The sequence below is a fragment of the Periplaneta americana genome, chromosome 6 (genome assembly GCF_040183065.1).
Source record: "Periplaneta americana isolate PAMFEO1 chromosome 6, P.americana_PAMFEO1_priV1, whole genome shotgun sequence".
Taxonomy (NCBI): domain Eukaryota; kingdom Metazoa; phylum Arthropoda; class Insecta; order Blattodea; family Blattidae; genus Periplaneta; species Periplaneta americana.
Genome location: NC_091122.1, coordinates 101,721,422 through 101,748,154, shown reverse-complemented (window position 1 = coordinate 101,748,154; position 26,733 = coordinate 101,721,422). Strand labels below are relative to the sequence as shown.

At 36.1% G+C, this 26,733-nt stretch overlaps 1 protein-coding gene across 2 annotated transcripts in view; it reads left to right on the top strand.

The window, feature by feature from the left end:
* The window catches only part of LOC138701568 (prenylated Rab acceptor protein 1), a 48,388-nt gene extending 21,655 nt beyond the window's left edge, over positions 1-26,733 (top strand). For both annotated transcript variants that reach the window (XM_069828591.1, XM_069828592.1), the window contains exon 4: positions 1-26,733. This exon is cut by the window's left edge and continues 1,734 nt beyond it. The gene's annotated coding sequence lies outside the window, so the exon portion shown is untranslated.

The following is a 26,733-nucleotide window of genomic DNA, read 5'->3' as shown; positions in this document are numbered from 1 at the left end:
ACATTCTTCACTCTCACTAGTTCTCCAACTTCACTGTTCCCAAAACAGCCCCAGATCATAACACTATCTTTATGTTTCACTGTTGACGTCAGGCAGGTTTCCATTATTGTGCTTCAACTAGGTTAATGTATCTGAAGAACCAGTGTTGAATTCAGATCTTTTTTCTCAGGGGGAATTTATGCTATACCTGAGGGCCTAATGGGAGATAGAACTGACAGCAATTAAAGCCCAATAATTCAGATCTTACTTAACAACAGAGGCAGTCTATGTAAAAGGGAATGTAGAAGAATGAAATCAATTAAATAAATAAAGCTTTCATTCGTTTATATTGTTTTAAATACTACTAAATGTATGTATGTAGGCCTATCTAATGCTCTTGATTTGACAATGAAGTCATTCTCCTTTGTGCTTCCCAATATTTCGATGTGATATCTTTAGCTATTTGAAGGGCTGTGCGGCTTGCCAGATGACCCATATCCATTATAGATATTAACTTAAAAGAGTTAATATGTTTATGTAAAACATGATCTAGTGAATATGAACTACCCTTCTATGTAAAATTGTCACCTAAAGCTGGTGTCCTTTTTACATAACTTAAATTTAGTGCAAGGAGAAATTACTCGCCAATTAAATTAGACGAATGCATCTTCCAATATCTCTTTTAAAGTTTGTAAAGGGCACTGATATGAATATCCCACCTGGTTTTTGAAAAGCTTCGAGGTTATTTTATTTTTAAATGCGTTTCACATAGTTTACAAAATGCATCACCCCAAGTAAGATTGAAATACAATTAATCATATTTAGTTTCTCATCGTTTTTTATGTTTGATTTCACGTCCAACCATTTTATTCATTGATTCTTCACTAACAGCACTACATGAAAGTAATTCAGATGGAATTACTAGTTCACACATTTCATTTTCATTAAAGCCAATATTGAGAATTTGTTTCATTAAATGCAATGGAACTCGCTGGCGTTGGTCAGTTGGCTGAAGTGCTTGCCAGCCGGTCTGAAGTTTCTCTCGGGTGTGGGTTCGATTCTTACTTGGACTGCTTACCCGGATGGGTTTTTTCCTGAGGTTTTCCCCAACTGTAAGGGGAATGTCAGGTAATCTATGGCAAATCCTCGGCCTCATCTCGCCATCAATCCCATCAATGCTAAATAACCTAGTAGTTGATACAGCATCGTTAAATAACCACTAAAAAAATTCAACAAATATGCTTTCCATTGACTCCTCAATACGTCCTTTCTTTTTTAAAAAGTAAACAATGTCTGTTGTTTTGGCATCATACAGTGAAATACAGTCGAACCTCGATATCTCGAATCATTAGTTGATGTCAAAATGGATTCGACTTATCGAAAATTCGAGTTATCGAGATATGGAGGAAAAATGTTAAATTTGTGATATACTAGTCACAAAATACTGTATGTAGGCTACAACATATAGTCCCCTAAATTTATGTAATAAAAATGGATGTTCATAATGATGAAAGCTTTATTACTTTATCTAAGTTAAATTTAACAATACAAAATGTAAACGGGCCTTTATCTACCTTTTCATGAATTGAAGAAATGTATCTTCTGCTTCATTTTCTGTGTTCGAGCTTCCTCCACAAAGTTCTCAACCACATTTAGTGATGTAAACACAGACTCACTCATAATGATTATCCCTGAATAAACATTCTTATAGTTTCTAAGGCTTGCAATGCCTGATGTGATGTTGGCTGCACATTTGTCACATCTTCATGTCCTTGATCATTGTCTTCTCCAGCTTCAGAATCTTCATGATGCGTTACTGCATTAATGATGTCTTCATCTGAGGAGTGCCCTGCAACAATGATGTCAGAATCTACCTTTTTATATGCCTCGAAGTCTGTTTCCTGGCACTCGAAATGTTCCTGGAATGTAGACCACTCTTTGGGAACCAGTGTAGCTGTAGAAACTTCAACTTCTCCGTCTACGCACTCTTTAGTAATGAAACCAACTTTCCTGAAGCAATTTGCTATTGTTGCAGGCTACACATCTTCCCAAATCTGCAGAATGTGGATAGCATCCAGGAGATTAATATCATTGACAGGTTTACTCATTTCAATGTTCTTGATGATCCTTTTTATTGGTCGTTTCCGGTAGTGATGTTTTAAGTTCTTAATCACACCTTGTTCCATTGGCTGCAGTTTTGATATACTGGGAGGGAGGTAGACAATTTTCACTGCTTTTAGATTGTGGACAAGGACTTTTGGATGAGCAGAGCAATTGTCACTAAACAGTAACATTTTCTTATTTTCCCGATTAAACTTTCTGTCAATTTTCTCTATCCGAGATTCAAAAATGGAACTTGTCATCCAAGATCTTTTGTTGTTTTTTTACAAAACAGGCAGCGATGTGACACCCAAAAAATAATGTGGTTTAGCAGATTTACCAATAACTAACAATTTGTTTTTCACTTTCTGTCATATTCGCTGCTACCATTACTGTAATTCTTTCTTTACTTCTTTTTCTGCCCTGACACTTCTCACCTTTAAGGCCAGAGTTTTATCTGGCAAGCACTTAACCTTTCTGCTGGTGCATTGATTTTCGCAACGAGCAGGCATGTACTGGACTTTGAACTCAAATCATGTAGTTTATATTGTATTTAGAAAGAATAATTGACTAACTATGTTCAAGTTTATTGCAGACATAATATTACAATGATTTATTATTTTTATTATTATTATTATTATCATTATTATTATTATTATTATTATTATTATTATTATTATTATTAACTTGTATAGGCTACAGTATCTTATATTTAATTGAATTATAATATTATCACTAAAATCCATACTCTAAATTATTTACCTACAGACTGCAATTTATAGAACATGTACGGTACCATAATACTACAATAGTCTATTTAATGACTTAACATAAATGGTTTCAAATAAAGACAACAGTCTATATGAAACATGCGACACTAGTTAACATATTATAAATTTTATTACTGAACAACAATGTAATTTTATTATCTCAACAATAGGATTTGCTCTCCACACAGTAACACAGTATTCATTAGTGCACTCCACTGACGACAATGACAATTTACTTGGACTATTACGAACAACAATGAACTGTTAATCTTAACTAATATATACAAAGCACTATTTACAACACAGAACGGTCAGTTCTCAGTTCACAGCTCGTTTGTCTTGGCTAGTTCTTCTAGCTCAGTCACTCGTGTTCACAGAATCTCGAACCACAGACCTTCAGAGACGATCCGCTGAACTTCGAACTCAGGTCCCCCAACTGCGGTCCACTGCACTCGAACTCCGGGCTTCAGGCTCCACAGTTACGGACACAACTCAAGTCGCGCTCTGGTCTCGAAGCTGGCTTCACTGCTACACAAGACTGGCTTACTGACTGACTGACTGACTGAATAAACTGTCCCAAGTTCACTCGCGTGCGTAATTTATACTCACACCACAGTTTCTGGAAAGTATGAGTTCTCGATATTTCGACGCGCATCCAGATAGCACTCCAGAGAAAGCACTCGAACAATCCAGACCCCTCTCCTCTCTGCCACGATCGCTCTTTCCCCTGTCTTCTCTCCGCAGCACATGCCACAGGGAGCAGATGCGCGCGCAACCCGCCCAAAACACGGCCGACTTAGCATTTCCTTCTGCTGGTCGTGAGTTCGAACCTTACGTGGCCGTCACATTGCTCCCTCCTTAGGACTGGCCGCCCCGGACAGTCCCTTGATAGGCCACTAGTCGGTCCAACGTGTGGGGTCCTCCGGCTGCTCCCTCCTTATGGTGGTGCCACCCCATCCTGGGCTCGGCTGGGCAGTGATACTTGTACTGCGTGGGCGCCGTCTTGCTTTTCCCCTTGGCCCTCCAAGGAGAGCTCGCTGGCCACGGGTTGGTCTTCGGCGTCCAGCAGGAACACTTCATCCCGACCAAGATGGAGTATACGGCGCCGGACACCCACCGTCGCGTCGAGTAACCGCATGGCGTCGAGTCCCAGGACGATGTCCTCGGTGATGTTGGCGACGAACACCCACATCTCCAGTTTCCTCTTCCCCAAGGTCAGGTCCAGGAAGACCTCTCTTTGGATGGGCAAGCTCTTGCCTGAAGCAGTCCGTAGCTCGTATTGGCGCAGCTGCGTCCTCTCAGGTAGGCCACACACGACGTCTGGTCTGGCGATAGTGAGCATCGCCCCGGTGTCCACCAGTACTCTGCATGGACGGCCTCTTATCCGTCCTTCAGCAATTAGCCCATCGTCGCATCTTCTGTCGACCAGTTTCAGGACGAGCCGAGGGGACGGTGATGACGGCGCTGACGTGCTCTTCCTAGCATCGGCCCCCTCTCTCTCCTGTAGCCAGGTCGGTCGCAACTCCTCCAGAAGTGCCCAGGTTCGCCGCAGGACCAGCAGGTGGCCCCTCTCGGTGTCAGCCACCTCTCTCTCCTGCCGGTGGCCAGATTGGTCGCAATCCCTCCTTAGGTGTCCCGGTCTCCCACAGGACCAGCAGGTAGGCGCTCCTCGCCTCTGCCGCTCGGGTGGCTTCGGTTGGCGCCCCCCAGCATCCGTCGCTGTGACGCTCCTGATCCAGTGCGGTGTTGAGACTCCCGCCGCCGACTTGGCCGCCTCCATCCTGAGGGCCGCCGCCAGAGCTGCGTTGATGGTACGATACTCTGCCAGGAGTAGCTGTTGTCTGATTTTGGGGTCTCGAACTCCGCTGCCGAAGGTGTAGGCCGCCTCTCCAGCGATGAAGTTATGTGGTAGGCCCCTGAGGGCCTTATGGGCAAGTTGTTCCACCGCCATCGCAAATTCTTGTAGGGACTCGCCTGACTGTTGGACCCTCGTTTTCAGTTGGGTCCTGAATGCTGCCGCAAGTTGATGGTCACCATAACGTCCCTCCAGGGCCGCCATTATCTCAGCGGCTGTCCCATCTTCTGGAACGCTGTGAAGAATCTCCGACGCCTGTCCCTGAAGCGCGGCCAGCAGCTGAGTAGTTTTCTCTGCTGGCGTCCACCCATTGTGCTCTGCGATGGCCTCGAACTGGCGACGGAATATCGCCCAAGACGTCGTACCATCGAACTTCGGCGTCTTGATGTTGCAATGTCTGGCTGAGGGCGATGGTTCCACATGGCCACTACATGAGGTCCTCAATTCTGTCGTCGATCTTTCCACGGCCCGTTGAACTTCCTCGGCAATTATCTGTTTCTGTTCTCTAGCCTGGCGATCCACCAACGCGAGGATGTGCTTGTTTTCTATAGCATGTTGGTCCATCAGCACACTCGTTTCCTCTTGACGACGTTCGAGAGCGCGAATTTTGCCGTCAAAATGGTCTACATCCTGTCTCAACTCGGCTACTGTCTCGTTTATAGTTGTAAAATTCTGGTTTAGTTTATCCAAATCGGCCTTAAGTTCGTCTTTCACGATGGCGACAATTCCATCTACGTGGGCCGAAATGCTTTCAATTTGTGTAGTGACGTCATCTTTCACTCCGCTTATGTCACTTTTCATCTCTGTTTTCACTTCACTTATGTCGTTCTTCACTCCACTTATGTCGCTTTTCACCTCACTGATGTGTTTGTTCATTTCCTTGATGGCTTCCAGGATCTGCTGTAGGTTCTCCATTATGTCGATAATGTCCCGATTCTGACACCAACGTAAATTTTTCTACTGAACAACAATGTAATTTTATTATCTCAACAATAGGATTTGCTCTCCACACAGTAACACAGTATTCATTAGTGCACTCCACTGACGACAATGACAATTTACTTGGACTATTACGAACAACAATGAACTGTTAATCTTAACTAATATTTACAAAGCACTATTTACAACACAGAACGGTCAGTTCTCAGTTCACAGCTCGTTTGTCTTTGCTAGTTCTTCTAGCTCAGTCACTCGTGTTCACAGAATCTCGAACCACAGACCTTCAGAGACGATCCACTGAACTTCGAACTCAGGTCCCCCAACTGCGGTCCACTGCACTCGAACTCCGGGCTTCAGGCTCCACAGTTACGGACACAACTCAAGTCGCGCTCTGGTCTCGAAGCTGGCTTCACTGCTACACAAGACTGACTTACTGACTGACTGACTGAATAAACTGTCCCAAGTTCACTCGCGTGCGTAATTTATACTCACACCACAGTTTCTGGAAAGTACGAGTTCTCGATATTTCGACGCGCGTCCAGATAGCACTCCAGAGAAAGCACTTCGAACAATCCAGACCCCTCTCCTCTCCGCCGCAATCGCTCTTTCCCCTGTCTTCTCTCCGCAGCACATGCCACAGGGAGCAGATGCGCGCGCAACCTGCCCAAAACATGGCCGACTTAGCACTTCCTTCTGCTGGTCGTGAGTTCGAACCTTACGTGGCCGTCACAATACTTTTACTCTGCACATACTAAACAAAGTACCTGTTTCTTAGAAAATCCATACTCTACTAAATTATTTAGCTATACACTGCAATTTATAGAACATGTACCATAATACTACAGTAGTCTATTATTTAATGACTTAACATAAATGGTTTCAAGTAAAGACAACAGTCTATATGAAACATGCAACACTACTTAATATACTTTCACTCTGCACACACTAAACAAAGTACTTGTTTCTTAGAATGCTTACGACATGTAAATTTGAAATATTTATCACATTTCATGGTGGTGTCCGAGTTCTTTTGGCGTCCACACATGGAACACATTCCTCGCTTTTTCCGTGGAGGGTCATTCCATGGTAACTCACATTACAGATTGATGTAGAACTTATATTATAATGAGAAATAAAATACATTTATTGCAAATCGAATTTTCTCTCTGTCAGTCACATTTGCCTTAAGCCCAGATCATATGTAGCAATAAAGAAAATTACATTACTGAAAAGTAGTGCATAAACAAAAAATAACTTTTTGGTAACTCAAATTACATTTTGGAGACATAACCTTTACATCATCTTCGATACAACTGAAGTTCTGTTGTATTAATTGTAAATCTCCAATGTTCTACTTACTCATGGAGAGCTGACATTTCAAATTAACAAATTTATTAATTAAAATCATTACTTTACATTAAACAGTTATTCCAAAAAATAAAATTCAGGCAACTCACATTACCTCTCTGGTAACTCGCATTATATACTCAAAAATTAAGTTTTATAATGTCAGTTCCTAGTGAAATATTTTCAACATTTTAAATATATTTTACATTAAATAGTTAAGTCTATCTTAGAACAATATTTAACTATGAATATCTCATCTAATATATCTGCTCCTGACAATAAACAAAAACAATTTTAATTTTCCATACATACAACTTATATTATGTTCTGTCTCTATCTTGATTCAGCTGTTGTGCTGTAGCCTACTGTTTTACCATCACAAACCTTTAAACAGTGTACTTTAGCAGTACCTTGAAATGATTTAGCATTCTTTAAAATAAATGTATAATTTAACCTTCCGTTTCTCTGAAGCAGTTCGTCTTCTGTCATCAAAATTCCTCTGATTTGTGATGTGCTTTCCATTGCGTTCACAAAGTCATTGGCTCGGTTAATAGTATATTTTCTCTTTAAAACATTCAACCAAACCTGACTCTTCACAGAACCACCAATGCCATCAACACGACCTTTTCTGTGTGAGGTTGCAAAATAGTTCACATTATCTTCTTTTTATGTTTGCTTTCCAAAACTTGTAAAACCATCGCAATATACTTATTTTTAAACTGAGAGCTTGGACCATCAGACCAGATTTGGATTATTTTAGAAGAAGATGGAAGTTCTTCAAGAAGTCTGTCAATATATGCTAGTACTGTATCTTTTGAATGATTGCGATTATCTGACACAAGGACATAAGGATGCAAAATTCCAGAATGCCACAAAGCTGCAGTGAAGAGGCTTATTTGGTTTTGGTGCCAATGAGCACTCTGAATTTTATCCTGCGAAATACAGGTATAATTTTCAGAGAAATTAAGATGAAGTAGTGATATATCATGATTTGATTCCACTTCCGTCTTTGTTGTTGATATGTCCTGGACTGTTCTCTTTTTATGTGACAGTGTTGTAGGAATTGGGGTCCAATAGCAACTAAATAATCTATCAAATCTTGTAAGGTTTCTTTTTCTTCAACCTTCAATAATCTTCCTTCACACTCTTTCTACACAAACCACTTAACATCAGTTTCACCAATAGAATCTGAACATGTTTCACTGATTTTTGTGGTCATTAATTCCTGGCAAGAGGGGCAGTTACCATTCCAGCATTCTTGTTTTGGATTTTCACAAACAAAACTTTCTGGTAAATTCTTATTATATTCAAGAAAATGTGGTACAATCTTTTGAAGTGCGTCAATTGCATTGATGAAATTTTCATGATATTTGCACAAGCAAACATTATGAGGGAGTTTATTATTCAGGAGCACATGCTTCGGTCGTAATTAAGCAAATTTACTTTTTCCAATTATCTTTCCACTTTCAGTGGAGAAAATTCCATGTGCCTCTTTTAATGAAAACATTAAATGCTTAATCTGCATTTTATTTTTCCCAAAAGCTTCCCTCACAGTTATCACATCTTTCCTCCCAGGAGCTTGGCGGCTAATGTCATCCCTTAGGTAAAATGTTGTAACAGCTTTTACTGTTTCAGGATTAAGACTTGTTGACTTCTTTGAATTCTTTGATTGTGGCAGTGGTTCAATGTAAGTTTCATACAGATTCTTTATGATTGCAGCTTTTTTTCTCGGTGAATTGGGAAGAACACGTTTTATACGAGCTGTAGTTTTTCCTAGCGTTCTTTTGCTTTTGTATGGGGGTGAATTAGCAGATGGTCCTGGAAGAGGTGTATTCTTGGTAGTAGACTCCTTCTTAAGTCTTCTATATTTTGGAACTCTTTCTCTATTCAACTGTTTTCATTCTTCAGTAAGTTTCTTTCGATTTACTTTACTCAACTTTTGTTCTTGTTTTTTTCTTAATTTCTCTGTATTTCCTAACTGTCTCTCTGTGTTTTTCCTTATATTCTTCATATTTTCCCTCGTCTTTTAATTTCTGTCTTCTCGTTCTCATCTTTTCAGCTGCAGTTAATGGTATTTTATCTGAAAAATTGAAGTGTACATGTAACAATATAATTAATATCAAATTCAGTTTGATATAACACAGAAAATAACATAAATGCTCATTTTAGCTTTTCATGTCTAGTATAACACGTTACTATATTGAAATCGTGTAAATTGAATACATTTTACTTTTTTATGGAACTTCTCTTTAATTGGTAACTCACATTACAAAGTAAATCATCTCTGCTATGAGCACAAATTACAATTTAGAACAGAAACACGCGGTGTGGCTAAAGTGGTATTAGTCCCAATAAAGAAACAAATAATTATCAGTTTTCTGACATTGTTGCATACAACGTAAATAAAATGAAAATCTGTTCGGTAACTCACATTACATCATTTTGCTGAGGTTACATACCTTATAAACACGATATTCCTTAAACAGGCTCTAGTATATTGAAGAATAAGTTATATTCAACAAACCAGTGCACAGAATTAAACATATTATAAACATTTATCACGATATACTAACTTTAAAGTGACTGAAGTTTGAGCTCATAAACATTCCTCGAAACAGGACAGCAAAAGAATAACTGCTGTAAACAAAAGACTAACAGAAGGAAATAAACAGTGTAGCTAACATAACTGCAATCATTATACTACATGATAATGAAAACAAAAATTTCTATAGATACACTTCAGTTTCAGATGGCCATGTCTCCTTTTTTATGGAATGACCCTGGAGGGAGAGTAGCATCAGAATCCTGGTTTTCCTCAACAGGAGGGTGATATCTTTTCAGAACGCACTTGTGTCAGATGGAAGTGTTACTATTTGTGAACGGGTAGCCAGGTGTTCTTTCATCATGTTTAGAGCTAAGTTTTTGAGGAAAATCCTTCTTCTCATTGACTCATCTGGTTTGACAAAAGTGTAGAGTATTTGTGCATTGATCCCTGCAATGTTTAGGAATGTGAAGAACAATGCTAAAGGTCACCTTCTGGTTACACATGATACTGAATAAGAGGCACACATTTTATCAACTGTATCTACTCCACCTTTCGTTCTGTTATAGTTATTATTTTTTCTGGCATTTTAGTCTCGTCGTCAATTGCTGCAGAGTCATGCATTGTTGACAGGAGGATGACCTCTCGGTTTTTTCTAGGTACATAGGACACCATTGTCTTGTCTTGCTGAAATCCAAATTGTGTGGTTCTGACAGCTTTAGATTTGTGGGGAAGGAATTCCAGTGGTATTTCCTTCTTATTTTTTCTCATTGTTCACAGAAAAGTAAATCTCTTTTCCAGTAAATGTTCAGTATGCTCATGGCTTGTATATCAGTTATCTGTGGTCAAGTTCCTATTTGAATTCTCAATAGGACCTACAAGTCTTTTCACTATGTCTACCGGAATATTAGATACCTCATAATCCCCTTGAGGTAGTTTACTGCAGTAGACTTCCATATTCTCTCAGTAAAATGTTTTTGCATCACATAATGCGAACATCTTAGGCCATATTTAGCTGACTTGCTAGGAATGTATTGAATCCATGCGCAATGACCTCTAAAAGGATGCAGCATTTCATCAATAGTGCAATATTCTGTCATGTTATAGCACTTTATGCAGTTGGAGATAAATGCATCTATTACTGTGCGAATTGCAGCTAATTTATCAGATTCCTTCCTCTCTGTCCTGGTGTCCATATCATCGAAGCAAAGCTTCTAAGAAAGAAAAGAAATCTTTTGTAGCTCATAGTCGCTTTCAATATCTGGATCCCTATGCCATCTGAGGCCCATAGTTGCAGAACATTAGTATGTTGTTCCTTTTTTACACCTATTAGGAAAAGTAGACCTAATAGAGCCATTATTTCAGACCTGGATGTAAGTTTGTTATCTCTTTCCCGAGATTGATTTGTATAATTTATAATTTCATCAATAATATCACAGTTAATCATTTTGAGAAAAGAACTCAGTTCATCTGAAATGTCCATAGAAAACTTCGTAGGACCCGGATTAATTCTTACAATATTTTTGTTCTTAATTTTAGAATGCTTTACACATTCTGTTTTTGCCCACAGAGTAGTTTTGTCATTACCAATAAAAAAAAAGTCACTGATTTCATCCCTGGAATCTTCAGCTTCTTCTTCTGAACCCTCTTGCTCTGAATCACTTTCATGATTACTGTCTTCAATATTTTCTTCACTCAGGTCCCCATCGCTGTCCCTTTATTCATGGTTAGAATTAGGTTCATCCGAATCTTCATCAATAAGCTGGCATATAGCTTTAGGTCCCAATCCTCTAGGCCTATAATGCAATAAAATTAAAATTAAACCGTAAGGTGACTAGAAATTGAAACATGGGACTAAGGTTTTATTACAATTTAGACTATAAATTAATAATAATAATAATAATAATAATAATAATAATAATAATAATAATAATAATAATGAAAAATAATATAACTACAATAATAAAATAATAATATATAATATGTCACCAAATCATACATGATAATATAAGAGCATACTACATATATGATATAATTAACATATTATATAATATATGTAATTACAACATATAGTACCAATATGTAATATACGGTTTATCATGTACAAAATTACAATGTTTGATGTGTCGCAGTCCTTTACATAGTACATTATTATATTATATTATATTATATTATATTATATTATATTATATTATATTATATTATATTATATTATATTATATTATATTATATTATATTATATTTATTTAATTTCCAATGACAGGTACTGAGATTTACATCTTTGACCTAAACACAACTTCAATATTAAAAATACAATAAAATAAAAACAAATAAGATAGAGAATGCAAAAGAAGAAGAAAATATCCTTCATTGTCTCATTAAGTTCCTCATCTCCGAGTATCAGTCACATTCTTTCACTTTAGTTAAGGTTGGACAGTGAAGTAGGTGGTTCCTGTTCATATCTTCATGTAGATCACACAAGGTACATCTTGGGTCTGGTAGGAAGCCAAAACGATGGAGGTGTTGAGCTAGGCAGTCATGCCCAGTGCATAAGCGGAACTTTTCAACTGCTTCATTTCTTGGTCTATTTGGTATTTGTAAGATGTCCCTTTGTCAGTGTTTTTCTTGTGTTCTGCTCTTAATATCTTGGGTGTAAGCTTCTTGGATAACATTCTTGATGTTTAATTTAGCTGTAAAATAATAAAATATATGTTATATTACATTATATTATGCTATGTTATTATTATTATTATTATTATTATTATTATTATTATTATTATTATTATTATTATTATTATTATTATTATATTACATTATTCATATAAACATTATAGTGAGAAATAATTTACAGTACAATTAGACTACTAACACTTTCTCACTATTATTCACTAATCTTAACACTAACTCATAGATTCTACAAGTAAAAACAAGGTATGCTATAAGTGGGCACATGCTGGACAGTGACCAACAAATGCATCTATGCTCTTTCAAACCATGACAGAAATTGTAAAAATACCCGCAGATACAAGCCACTACTGGCTATTGTTGGATGAAAGGGTAATTAAAGAACACCTGTTTTCAGTAACCTGTCAGCAATTATTTACAACAGAAAAACCCAGCATGTTGGTTTTAAACCTATGATGTGTTCTGCTCGAGGTTTAAAGAAAAGTCCTGTTTCATCTGCATTGAAGATGTTGTCTGGCTTGTATCCTTCTAGTAGAGTAGAGAGAAAATGTTGGTACTCGTTGCAAGCAATTCAGAAACATCAGCACTCTCTCCAGATAGCATCTTCTGAATAATATCGTTGCAAATTTTACATTCTCCAACCACCCTGTTTCTGCTTGCTCTCGAATAATATCACCTGATACAGGAATATTCTTGTCTTTTACATTCCGCAACAACTGCACTATACTCTCTTCGAGCTGTGGAAAGCTTGATGTTTTGAGTCTTTTTTGCTTTGGCTGACACACAGATTCATCAACTGCTTTCATAAGTTTCTCTTTATCTTTTAAAATCGTCTACAAAGTACTAGCCAGAATACCATTTTCTTGTGCAATATCTTCTTTTTAAATCCTTTCTCTGCTGCTCAAATAATTTTAACTTTATCACCCGAACTCAGTGATTTTAGTTTCATTTTGTGGTGATACCGATAAGCTTATATTATTTAACTATAGCAATTTTATTTTCCACCTTTGCTTATCTTAATGTTATTAGTTTACATTAATGTTTTCGATACTCTTATTGTATCATCTTCAGATGTTAGGATGTTATGTCAACATATGTGATGAAAACCTAGCCTCATATTGTGTTGTGGGTTGTTCAAATGCATAGAACCTATCATGATTTCCTAGTCTAGCTAGAGTTGATCATAGCTGTGAATTAACCTAATTCAGTGTCTCTAGTTGCTTGTTAAGATTCTGTTAAAATTCACTATGAAGGCCCGTGTAGGGCAGTGTAAAATTATGTAAGAACAATAATATAACATATAAATATAAAACAAATGAAGTATACACTATAACACTATAAACACTTTGAACACTTGTGTGGTTGGCCGTGTTAGCCAGTTGTTATGTCGTTGAATTGGGCTGCTTCTGCTGATCTTAGTTAAAATCACTGTCTTAATACCGCACTTTTTGTTCACTGGTTTATCTGTAGTTTTGGTACTATGTGTTATTGGAGCCTTTGTAGACTTTTCACTTTTTTTTTAAATTATATTGTTCATACTGACTAATGTGAAAATCATTGATACAGTTACTATGTGTCGGTAATCAGTCGTATGTGATACAAGATAATTTTCTGTTGAGTCCGTGAATCTAATACAGCCGTGCGTGTCTGCAACAATTTACATTATATTAATGAATTGAAATAGGATGGTTTTGTTTTATAGTTTGGGTTGAAAAACTACTTCGCGTAAGACTTATGTAAGGAAACCACTTACATTTTAGCTATTGTCGAACTGTTCTTGTTTGGTGCTTGGCTGGGACTAGACTGGCGGGCTCAATCACAATATTTCCTAGTGTACGTCATCTGGTATAGGAAGTGGAGGGGGTGTTAGTGGAACCTATGTGGTTGTTGTACATGTTTGTTTTGGCGGGAATAGTTTAAATAAGTTAAAAAGTGGATTGTTTGTGTTGGCTATTTGTTCGTTGAGAAGGGGTTTTCCTGAGTTGAATTCTTTTATAATATGGAATTGTTCAGCTGTGTCTATTGTGGGGTGCGAATTGTCGCCAACTAGCCTTTCCTAAAATCTACTACATAAAAAAAAAAACTGACCTTCAAGAACAGAATTACCTGAAAACTACATAACAGAATATTTTAGTTACTGAAAAATGACATCAAATTGATATATAATATTGTGTGAATTATATTTTTTTAGTTAGAAAAGCCTGAAATCTTTGGGGGGGGGGACATCTTGAAATCTGGGGAGGGGGGAATTCCCCTCCTCCCCAGACGTTCCCCTGAATTCATCACTATGAACAACACGTAGGGGTGAGGCAGCAAAGCATGACATTATACTATCCTACTACTCATTGAGGAAGCAACAATTATGTACTAAATCGTAATGCAATGTTTTATTGAACAGTGTGAGGGCAGAGTTGTTATGCCTGATATAGTTGAGGGACTTTTCTTATCGCCAGCCAATCACATATCTAGAATCCACCTGTGAGCAGTAGATCCCCTTGCTGTCACTCATTATCCTGGTTGGAGCACTGTACTTGTACTCTACATTGATAGTGGACATACTGGCAATGATTTGAGCCAGACTTTTCAATTTTTGACTTGTCTGTTTAGAACAATCTGTCCCACTGATCAGTTATACGGCTCTTATATTGTTTAGCACAATGTAGTTTCTAAAGCTTATTCCCATATATTAGAAAAGATTTCTTTTGGGGGATGGGTCTAAACTAGTCTACACAAAAACGATTTTTCACTATTGCCATAGATATAAGTTGCTTCCTGGTTTTGTTAATTTCCCTAAAGAGTTTGGCAGCTGACTGTTATACTTGCTTAGAATAACCATGTATAGCCTGGCAATAAACAGTTCAAACTGAGCAGAAACCAAGTGCTCCTACCAGTGATACTAGAGTGGGGATTAAGTTTTTTGTTATGAAACCCTTGAAAAGTAAGGTTCTGCTTCTGTGAAGTATGGTTTACTTTAGATAGTGTAAAATAGCATTGTTGTATTTGTACTATGTTAGTATATTTCAGGTCAACCTTAAAGTGTAAAATAGCCTTTTGTTATCAGTTAGTAGGAGTAAAAGTATGACATGTGCTAAGCAGTCTATTGTCACTCTAGACCATAACACAGTGTGAATCCGATCAAAATTTTCAGTTTTCTAAGCATTAACTATATAGGGTTACATCCTAGCGAAGCACCGATTTAGTTTTATAATCTTCTATTTTTTTAGAATCCTATCTACCAAATATAAATATTCTTAATTTTTTAAAACTTTTACTGTTGATCGGTTTCACCTCAATAGAAGAGGTGAATCTGATCACACATTATTTTACCATTTAAAATCGGATACATACAACTGAATGTGTGAAAATGTTTAATTGAAGTTTTAAACAAGTTTTTAAAGAATGTTTCAATATTTATGACAAACTATAATTGTAACAGGATCATAAATGATTTAATTAATATCGTAGATTTAAAATTAAAGAATGTGTGTTTCCCATATCGCAAGATTTGTTGCACCACCTTTCGAACTACCTGTCCTACTTCAGTGGCAGGACATATAAAAAAATGCTACCTCTCACATTTTTTGGAGAAATTTCAAACATGATTGCTCTTCTATTTCTCTATCTACTCTGCCAATGAAATGCTTTATTCTTTTCTTAATGGAAAATTTTATAATAGCGAAATTATTTTCTGATACCTTAATTTATCATTCATTGTCTTGTAAGAGACCTCACATCCTTTCGAAGCCTTTCTAATGCTTATCTCATTTTAAAGCTTTCACACATTACAAAGGTACATTGGGTTGCAATTACACCTTCTTGTTGGTCCTAGCTTCTTTGGATATATCCACATTGTTGAATTTAACCTACAACATAACAAAAAGAAAGTAAAGGACCGTAACTTAGTAACAAAATTAATCCCAATCATGAACTACTTCTTCTTCCTTATATACACGTGTGATCAGAGTCCCCTTCCAAAACAACAACACTACATTAAAAATGACCTAAAATAAAGACGAAAATAATTTTATCTCTAATAGTTTACACTAACCCTTAAGGGACTCCTATGAAATTACAGATTGTGCTACTTTATTAACAAAATATGTAGTGAAGTACAGTACAAGTTTTCTTTAAGAATTTTCCAACTCAAAAGTGTAGCACACTTCGGAATCCTTCTCGCTACTGAATACAATGAATTGCGCGTGATTTAAATATCAATTGTTGCTGACCAGTTATCTTTCTTAGAAACACGAGTGTCCAACAATGGTTTCAAATTACCAGCAACATCTGTGCACAATTTTTTGTTAAAAATAATAACTGATGGGTTTCACAATACTATATCAGATTCACCCTGTTTTACGGTACCTGTCTTAACATATACTTCTTGGTCGTCCACTATGTGGTCTGTCTTTGTTGGTGTTTGCTTCAGAGCTGAATGAACTCTATATTCGGGAATCTTCAGTTATGCAACAATATTACAGTTTGACCATCCAGCTCTGTTACAGGCATGCACGGTGGCATGATTTTCGTCACATATATTGACTTTTCTTCGCATTAAAAAAAAGTTACGCAGTTTCAGCAATACCTCCAATTTCCACTCCGAATTACAATACAATCAATGAAAACAACTGACAAACTTTTAGTATAAAAATGAGTACTGTAATTTCATTTCAATAGTACATGGTTGCACTCTCGAACATCCCTGATTTGAATTGTCTATCAAAAGAAGATCAAGACACAGGAAATTTATATTATTTTTATTGGGAAGTTCACCTGAAATATTTTCGTCACTGATATGGATGGTGCTGGTGATTGTTGTCTGTCGATGTGGAAATTACGAAAAATAAGAATTACTTTTATAAGGTACAAATTCCAGGAATTTGCACTTGAGATCCTAGAACCGTTTTCTGATGAGGCAACTTTTCATTTGTCTGGGGAAGCTAACTGGCACAATGTTCGAATATGGGGCCCTCAAAATCCTCGTATAGTCATGATGCATATTCGGGACAGCCCTAAAATAAATGTATGGCGTGACCTTATGCAGAATATGATAATTGATCCTTTTTTTTTTTTTTTTTTCATTGAGTCTACTGTCACAGCACCTCTGTACTTAGACATGCTAGAAGAATACGTATTTTCACAGATTGCAAACAAATAGTCCAACATAATCTTCCAATAAAATGGAGCAACACCTCACTGGAGTATCATTGTGAGTACAACACTGGACAACATTTTCTCAAATCGTTGGATAAGACGTGGCAGTACAATAGCATGGCCTCCTCATTCTCCCGACATTATTGCATTAGATTTTTTTTTTCTTTGGCACTATGTCAAGGACAATGTGTAGTCTATCAAAGTGACTGAACTCAACAACTTACGTAATTGCACTGTGAAGCAATAGTGACGTTCACACCAGATATGCTACAGAGAATCTGGACTAAAATTGAGTAGATTGTCATTTGGATATTGCTCATGTTACCAAGAAGACTCTTGTAGAAACCTACTACTGTTTGTTTTTATAAAAGTGTTTGAGTTGTATTTCCTAATGAAGGTGATAAAAATGCTCCTGCATTTTCCTTTTTCTTTTGAAAGACAGTTGAATTCAGGGAAGTTTGAGAGAGCCATTTGAAACGAAATGTTGAGGGAAGAAGAATTTCTGTCACACACCCATGTAGGAGATTACAGGGGAAGCAATAACGATAACACCTTTCAATATAGATAATAATGGAAGAAATAACTACTATACTGTACCAAAGGATAGTGCCAATAAAACCCTTAAATATTCCGCAGTCTTCAAGAACTTTTAATTATAACTTCCGAAACCAGAGTGCACAAAATTTATAAACCAAGAACCCATTTCTGTTAATAGGTAACTTGCATTTAACATTTATAGAAAATTTTGCAGGGTGCAATTAAACTTTCTGACACTGCTATATGCATACACACACCATTTTATTCTAATTATTATCAAAAATGGAGATATGGGTGTAAACAAAAAAGAACTCCAGATTATATTTAAAGTTTCGTTAATTTTTGCAAATAAATTATACTGTATTTTGACTTGTGGTTATACCTTCTCATTATATGAAGTAAGGTATGTGTATAGAGCAAGTATTGTGGTACTAAAAAAACTCGTTCTGAAATGGTCACGAAAGCACACATTTTCAGCATTGCTGATAAAAAAAAAGTGCTTTTGTTCACGGCATCTGTTTCTTTCTATAATGCTTTTTGCTTAAGAACTACACGAATGTTATTCAGATTGAATTCCTTCAACAACGTTTACTAAAAATTTCATTCATTCATAGTGTTCTGCCCAAGGGCAGGTCTTTTTTCACTGCAAACCCAGCATTCTCCAATCTTTCCTACTTTCTGCTTCCTCTTAGTCTTCACATATTATCCAAACACTTCACTTCAAAACGGAAAGAACTGAAAATTCACACTACAGGAGAGTAATCATTTTTTGTGCCTAAGCTGTATATTTATTGTCACTTGATGATATGTGTCAGTGGAAGAACAATTGTTTGTATGCATCTGAAGTCTGATTAATGTAGTATGTTACTAGTCGGCAATGTATGCTGGAGGGGAAAGGACTGGCCACCTTATGTCATTGTCTCTTGGCTTAGTTGCCTCATGAGTGATGTCTTATTGGTATCACTTCAACATTTTTGTCACAAAATTGGACAGTTAACTAATATATTTTTGCCCTCAAGTAGAACATCTTGCAAAGCAGAAAAGTACATAAAAAGGCTGTCTATTTTGAGAGAAAGTAATTTTTAAAACAGTTTTCTGATTCATCTGCAAATTCACAGACACGAGGTATCACTTCTTAGCCATCAATATGCATTTCGAATGTTCTTTCAGGTAAATAAACTATAAATAGAAATGTTACTAATAACATGGTGAAGAATTGAACTGTGAAATGTGTTAAATATACATAAGAAAGAATGTGTAATCTTCGAGACACTAGTTCCCTTACACTGTATACAGGGACGATTTTAGAAGCACATTTTTTGTTTTTGTATAAGTACCATTCAATGTAATGTTTCCATTTGTTTAAAACAATTATTTAAGAAAAGAGGTAGTAAAATCATTTTTAGATACCTGTACTATCAATACCAGAAAGTGTATTAGTTTGTTTAAATTCAAACACATTTCAAGGAAGTCTGGAAGAAGAAAGGGAGCTATAATGGCCATCTCTCGCCAACACCTAAATACTGATGAATATGCTCATTGCCTTTTATTAATATTTTGTTTGTCGTAAAATAATAGTAAATTGAAAATATATTTAATCTTTATATAGGAATTAAAAATATATATTAATTTGTATAAAAAATGAAAATATTAAGACTACTTAATGATCTCACATTATTTTTAAAATGTTAACATGTATTTACATAAAATCAGTAAATGGTTTTTTGTATGTATTCAGAAATTAACTAATTTGTTTATATGACTTTACATATTTTTAATAACTTCTTAGTTTGTTAAACCATTCCAATTATTCAATCGAACTTCCACTGAAGTTAATTCATGTTTAAAAACTATAGCGATAATATTAATTTGCGAAAAATTCATTGCTGTCATTTATTTTAATGGCACAGGTAACCTCAGAATTTCATTACAAATGGCTGTTGTCTGTAGTATAACAAATAATCATCGCCTGCTTAAACGCATCCATGCATCTGATGGCTGCTTATACTGCCTGCTCATTCGATGGTCAAACATGTAACATGAATAGAAAAAAATTGTTGCTAGATTGCAGCTCCTACCGCCCAGAGAAGTTGCTTGTGGATATAGGTCCTATGCTTTATGTTTGTAGTATGTAATAAGGGTGTTGATGGTTAGGTCGGTGAGGCATAGGTGGGGTCGATGGGCATGGAACTCATTCCAAGGGGCGCTCAATAGACCTCAGGTCATGGTGCATGGGATGTTCCCCTACCACCCTCGGAGAGAGAGAGAAAAAAAAATGTGATTAAAATATTACTTTGTTTCGCGACTGTAATAGCTTATTTTTCCTCTTAACTAATCCTTTAAATTCTTTGCTCTTGAAAGAACAAGAAAATCGAAAAACTTTTTCTGTGCGGAACTTCCTTACATTACTAAGTAGAGGTTTGACGAATTTATCCACAAGAGTTTCTTATGGTTATTATTACACTTCAATATGTCACACTGGCACAAAATATATAGAATAAACTGTTCCTCTCCCCCCCCTCCCCATAGTTTGAAGCAGACATACAGATGAACATAATATATTTGGTGCTGCCACCTACCATTTCAGCAAAAGCATTATTAGAATGGTCTTATGAGAAGGCAGTATAAGCAATCATCAGATGTGTTCAAGCAGGCAGTGCAAATAATATACCACATGTTTCCAAGGAGCTTTCGTATATTTTGTTTACAGCTTTCTCGACACATTGACGTGGTTCACCATCATGCACATAGAGGGCACGTTTTGCTAGAGCATCTGTATATAAATCTGAAAATGAAGTCTTTTATACAATTCTGTCTACAGATGAATAATATTTTCTAATACAGTTTCTACAAAAACAATGTGAAACATCTGTTTCAAATAGTTCATTATAAATTGTAATTTGACCAATAGCTACATAAATTGGGTAGATGAAGTTATCATCTGATAACAGCAGTAAAAAAATTTATGCAAGTGGAATATGAAGATATATAAGTGTGATAACATAACACAAGGTTATATATAAGCTTTTTTCCACAATTTCCAGGGATAGATGTCAACATATGAAAAAAATTACTTTTAGCAACTTGAAAATGGATCACAGTTCTGCCATCTATCTGCAATATGTGGAACCCGAATCATGCCAAGTGAAAAGTGAAGTGGTTAGGCATTGGACACACACACACAAACACACACACACACACACACACACTCTCTCTCTCTATCTCTTTTTTGCCATTCATGTGTATTGTTTTTACCAGTGGCGTGCATTCTGGGTAGGCTAGGTCTGCTGCGCCTACCCAGAAGAAATTTATTAAATTTGTATTTAAAAGCAATACTGTTAACTTAAGAAAGTCTGCAGAGTCCTTAATTAATTTCAGCAAACTTTGGCTTGGCATCATATTTTCATTTCCTTTTGGCTGGTACTGTACATCGCATTTGAATTATTGTCCGCTGTGTGCTCGCCCTCGCGTCATCTTTCGTCACTGGAGAGTTGGGCTGCCGGCACCATAGCCTACCCGGCCTTGCAGTGAGCATAGTGTTTCCCTTCATAGTCAGTACATTAGAACAGCTGGCGCATGCGCCCTGATTTACGTGTCTTGCCCATTGCTGTAATACCTAGGCTGTTAGGCGCTATTGAAAGTGCGTTTGGTGATGAAATTACTGTATTACAGTGTTTATTTGAACTTCTGGTGGTAAAGTGAGTGTGTTATAGAGTTTATTTAAACAAAGTGAGGTATAACTAGTACGATATTGTTGTAATATGGCAGAAGATCATTGTATAATTGAACGGATTTTTAAAAAGCCTTTCGATTGTAGATCATTTAGCGAAAAAGTTGAAATTATAACTGTGGGGGGAAGACTAGTGCTGGCGCTTCCGAACTTAATGGTTTTACATAAAGAAAAGAGTAGAGAATATTTACGTTATTTCAATGTGAACCAATATGTGAAAACTAATTGGCTAACTGGATGCTGTCATCTTAATAAATTATTTTGCTGGCTATGCTTATTATTTTGTAACGAACAAAGTGTGTGGAACAAAGAGGGTTATAATAATTTAAATAATCTCAGCAATGCCATTGTCAAACACGAACAATCGCAGTGTCATTTGCGTTCGGTTGTTCAGCTGTCTTGTTTTGGAAGTGTTCGTATTGACACCCAACTTGATCAACAATTGAAATCGGATGTAGCATGTCACAATGAAATGGTGAAGAAGAACAGAGAAATATTGAAACGCCTAATGTGCTTCTTAGCCATGCAAGAACTGCCGTTCAGAGGGCATGGCGAAAGTGAAGATTAACTTACTAAGGCAACTATATAGAACTTTTACATTTATTGAGCAGCTAAGACACTATTCTTCGAGAACATCTAGAGTCGTCTACAACATTTAAGGGCACATCGAACAGAATTCAAAATGACCTGATAACTGCTATCAGTGGCGTGTTGATGGAATCTATTAAGAATGACATTTCCATGGCCCAGCATGTTGCAATTATTTTGGATGAAATATCCGATGTAACCAACAAATCACAACTGTCCACCACTCTCAGTTATGTCCATGACCAGACAGCACAGGTTCAAGAAACGTTTATTTCCTTCGTTGATGTGAGTGCAGATAGATCCGCTAATGGTCTATTTAATCATGTAATGGACATAGTGGCATCTTATGATATCAGAGACGAATTAGTTGGTCAAACATACGACGGTGCGGCAGTGATGGCTGGAGAAATAAACGGACTTAAAACCAAAGTTCAAGACATTTATCCTAGAGTTCTATTTGTTCATTGTTTCAGTCATGTTCTAAATCTAGTCTTATCTCTGTCAGCTATGAGTATTAAGGAGTGCCGGATCTTTTTTCAAACATTGAATGGACTAAGTAGCTTCTTCTCCAAGTCTACAAAATGCACGCTTGCTCTTACTGAATATTCCAACAGAATAATTCCAAGAAATGCATCCACAAGATGGAATTTCTCTTCCAGAATAGTCAATGTTGTAAAGGAGAACCGTGAATTGGTGGTGGACTTTTTTAAAAATATACTCAACAACTCATCAGACTGGAAAAGTGAAACTGTTGCTCCTGCGCGTGGATATTTGTCTTTCCTTTCAGAGTTTGAGACCAAATTTCTTCTAAATGTGTTATCAAAGATCTATGCATACACTGACATTCTGTACAACATTCTTCAGACGAAGCATTTGGATATTCTTTATTGTGTAGAAAAGGTTAATGAAACAAAACATATTGTTCTACATGAGAGAGACAGATTTTATGCATTATGGAATGATGTTTGTAATGAAGTCGAATGTGAAGAAGTGTCGCGAAAAAGAAAATGCCTGGAAAATGATGTCATAAAATACAGGAGAATATTTTTTGAAATAATAGACAATGTGACAAACCATATTACAGATAGGTTTGGAAATCTCCCTCAGTTGGAATTTATTTCATTGCTTGATCCAACCAAATTTCAGTCTCATAAATTAAATTTTCCTAATTCCGCCCTGGATGTGCTGAATGTAAAGCAAAGTGCAATGTTTGATATAGTCCGTCTAAAAAATGAATTGACAGTCCTATATTCAATGGAGGAGTTTCGTGGATAATACCCTCATGAACTGGTAACACAATTAAAATCAAAACAACTCCACACAGCATTTTTCGAATTGTACAAATTGACCCTACTGGTTTTGACCATACCAAGCACATCTGCATCTGCATCTGCTGAGAGGTCATTTTTTCCCTTTAGCGGATTAAATCATTTCAAAGATCAACTCAAGGGCAAGAAAGATTGAGCAGTCTACCTTTGGTGTCCATTGAGAAGAAAAAGCTGAAAGAAATCCGAAAATCCCCTACATTCCATAGCGATGTCATTGACGAGTTTTCTAAAAAGGAATGCAGAATGGAGTTCACCTTCAAGTAAATAAGGTAGGATTTATTTAATTACTAATTTATTTTATCATTAGTTTCCGAAGGTTTCTGTTTTCTTATCCTCCTCCTGGCTGCTGCTCTGGATTGATGTCAGAACTCACTAAAATTATATCAAATTATCAGTGTGTTCGAGATATTGTAAGTTGTATACCTATGTAGCATGCAAACATGAAGAGCCTACCCTAACGCAATAAGATCCGCACACCACAGGTTTTTACATATTTTATAGTATTAAAATACTTATTCTATTTACACACTAAAAAAATATTCATTCTGCTTAGCTACTGCTTAAACTACTGATATTTTTCAGAAAAGTGAATTTTTTAAGTAGGTCTTCTCTGAAACCCAATTTTGCAGAAATTCCTGACATGTCATTTTGAAGTTGGTTGAAATATTAAAGCATAACTCGAGCAGTTTCTAAACTTATTCTGGGTTTTCGAGATGTCCATATCATATTCATTGAAGAAAAACTTCTCTCCACTGAAGCATTACACGGAGATAGTTCAACTTCTGCAGTTGTGCAGAAGGAATCATATTCTCAGAGAAAAATTTAGAAATTTCACTCCATTTTGAGCAAAGAGTAACATTTTCTTCATTCCACTTTTCTCTGAAGTCGCATATTTCCTCAAGCAAGAAATTTAATTAAATAAAATATCTTCATCCAGGTCAAGTCCATCTACATTTGAAGATAAATAATGGACTCTCTCTTCAAATCTTTCTCTTTCTGAAAGAGATCTCAATAATATACATTCTGCAGATATCTTATTTTGTGAATAAGTAACCCAGGTACGAGATGTTCAACAGCATTTTCATAAAATTCACAAGAGACACTGAGAAATTCTATTGTGAAACAAGAACCATCTCCTTCTAAAGATTCCATTAGTTGCTTAATTGATGATGGAATAAATTTCTTTTCTTTCCTGGAGTTCAGTTTTTCTATTAACTTTTGTAACGATTGCAGTTATGTCCTCACCTTCAGTTTTAATCATGGCATCATGAAAAAGTGGCAGAGTTGTATTAACAAAATTCATCCACAGCAATGTGCAAGGATCATTAAACCATATTAACAATTAACACTGAAAATCCGGAGATATCTGTGGACACCTTATTAAATTCGGGGACGAATTTTGTCTGGGGACAAAAAACAAAATTCAGTGACTGTCTCCAGAAAACGGGGATGTCTCCTAATCTTACCATAACGAGTTATGTCATACTTTTTAGGAAGCTAATGAGTGTGAAATGTATTATCTTAGATCTTTTCAAATTCGGACACTATAGGGGTTGAAATTTTTGTGAAAGGCTTTACATAATTGTATAGTTGGTTATGAACATAAAATATACAGATTTATTACAATTCTGCAGCTACAAGGCAAAATGTGGTATATCATTTCTTGCTGTTTTTCAGGAGTGAATATTTAATTTGAGCAACCATATGAAACTATAGTAATCATGTTTCATAACAACGGGTTAGAGAAAAAAATAATAGAGATATGCATGTCATCTTTTATCACGATAAAGATAGCATCAGGATGCACAACACATCACAAAAATCTCATTTTTGCCAAAAATTGACATATCACCTTTTGCTTTGGAACCACAGAATTTGGTGTATTTTTCTACCCTTTATCTTTCGGTACTTTCTAACTACATCAATGAGTAGTAAGAATTTAATTGCATTGTTCACTTATTAACTCCTGTATGATAATACATAAAAGAAACAAAACTTTTTCACTTACTGAGTGATAGTGTATTTGAAAATATATTAAATATTTCAGGTGAACAGTCTACAATTTACAGAAATATTACCATTTCTCCTTTTCAGACACAAAGAATGCATTTCTTAATTGTTTTTTTATTTTCTTTACAAATTTGAGAGAAGCTCTGATGTCAAGAGAATCAATGCTGAGGTACTCGTAAAGTGGTTTCATATTTTTGGATAGTAGTTTTGCATCATGTTATATTTCACACATCATTCTAAGGAATTTGATTTCTTCATGTCCTGAAGCTGAATATGACTATTCTGAAATATTAATTGTATCATTGGTCCTAAGATGATATAACTTCTCTAAATTATGCTGGCCACTTCGAAAATTTAAACTTATATTCATATTGGATGAACAAACCTGAGCATTTAGATGAATTACAATATTTAAAAATGAAGTTTTTAGAGATTCAGACGGAAAAAATTGTAGGCAACTGCTGTTGCATATGCACTGGAGATATAATTTTTCGGTAATTATGTTGTACTATAGTATTACTATTTAATACGAGAAAAATTCGTACCGGCACCGGGAATCGAACCCAGGACCTCTCAGCCCTGCACGCTGAGCGCTCTTTCCAACTGAGCTATGCCGGGACATGATCCACGGCGCCGCCCGAACCCCTCTCGTAATGCTCGATTCCCGGTGCTGGTACGAATTTTTCTCCTATTAAATAGTAATAATACATATTGGCTACTTCATAGTAGCCGTGTAATATTCAATGAGGTGGGCGAGACCTCATACAAAAATGAATATGTGATGTATTGTACTATATTGTTAACATTTGATATCTCATTGTGGACGTATAAAAGAATTATGTCCGAAGAATGTTTGCCATCTGTTTAACTGTTACTTTAAATGTTATTTATTACTTTGTCACATAATACTGCAATATTTTGCAACAGCTTATACACTTGATTTAGATGGAATGGATAAAAAAAGAAAATAGGCTGTGACATCATACATAAAAAATTCTGAAATTATTATTTTTTTTAATCTTTCCATAGCATTTACCTGTTACATATATAAACTTCCTCATTCATACTGAATATGTATATATCTTTATAAATGTATTATTTATATTTCTGCACTATCTGTAATTTCTCTATTTGTAATTATTTTATACAACTGAATAAATTCAATATATTTA